This window comes from Apteryx rowi, unplaced genomic scaffold (genome assembly GCF_003343035.1).
Source record: "Apteryx rowi isolate R43461 unplaced genomic scaffold, aptRow1 scaffold_701, whole genome shotgun sequence".
NCBI classification, from domain to species: domain Eukaryota; kingdom Metazoa; phylum Chordata; class Aves; order Apterygiformes; family Apterygidae; genus Apteryx; species Apteryx rowi.
Window position 1 is genome coordinate 1 of NW_020450985.1, and position 996 is coordinate 996.

A 996-nucleotide genomic window follows, 5' to 3' on the forward strand; every position below is an offset into this window, starting at 1 on the left:
CCCCCCAGCGCTGCATGAAGCCGGTGGCACAGCACGGCACGGCATGGTGCATCCCCCCTGCACCRTCCCCGACACGCGGCGGATCCCTCCAACGCCGTCCCAGCCCAGCATGGAGCAGACGGCCTGTGTCCCCCCGGCATCCCCGTCCTCGGGGTGCCGCCCGCAGCTCCCGCACCCCTCTGCCTGCGGGCAGCCCCGGCGATGGCGTGTGCTCCTCTCCGGAGGATGCAGCCCCTCCATGGGCAATGCCGTCCGTCTGTCCCAYATCTCCCTGTCCCCTCCAGGGAGAACGTGCTGGTCCTGGACATTTTCTTCGAAGCCCTGAACTACGAGACGATCGAGCAGAAGAAGGCGTACGAGGTGGCGGGGCTGCTGGGTGAGTGCCGGGGGGGGCCAGGGGGGGCCGCAGCCACGGGGGGGGGAGCAGCTCCCTGACGCTGCCCTCCTGCCCCAGGCGACATCGGCGGGCAGATGGGGCTCTTCATCGGCGCCAGCCTCCTCACCATCCTGGAGATCTTCGACTACCTGTACGAGGTGAGGGCGGGCAGCGCGCAGCCGGGGCCCGGGCACCAGCCCCAGCATGTTCCCGCGGCTCCCGGCGCGGCGCATTCCCGCAGCTCCCGGCKYGGYGGGTTCCCGCGGCTCCCGGCTCGGYGGGTTCCCACGACTCCCCAGCTTGGCGGGTTCCCGCGGCTCCTGGCTCGGCGGGTTCCCGCCAGCTCCCGGAACGGCGGGGAACGGGCTCGGCTGGCCCCTGTCCTCCATGGGGGAGCACGGCCCYGGGCCTCCTTGACCCCCCCATCCCCATCCCCGAGCGGGCCGGGGGCTCTGACCGCCTCTGTCCCCCAGGTGTTTCGGGACAAACTCCTCAGCCTCTACAAGGACAAGAAAAGGAGCCAGCGCAGCGACAGCAGCACCCTGGTAACCGGCCCCCCCCGGCCCCGCCGTGCCCCGGGGCCAGGCGCCCCGCCAGCCCCGTCCCGGGCACGGCCCCGC

General features: G+C 73.0%; 1 long non-coding RNA gene across 1 annotated transcript; it reads left to right on the top strand.

Annotated features, from left to right (window-relative positions):
- Positions 1 to 334: 334 nt before the first annotated feature.
- Positions 335 to 921, top strand: LOC112976159. The gene is made up of 3 exons (XR_003256942.1): positions 335 to 376; positions 455 to 534; positions 850 to 921. It is a non-coding gene; the product is annotated as an uncharacterized LOC112976159 (long non-coding RNA).
- Positions 922 to 996: the final 75 nt, after the last annotated feature.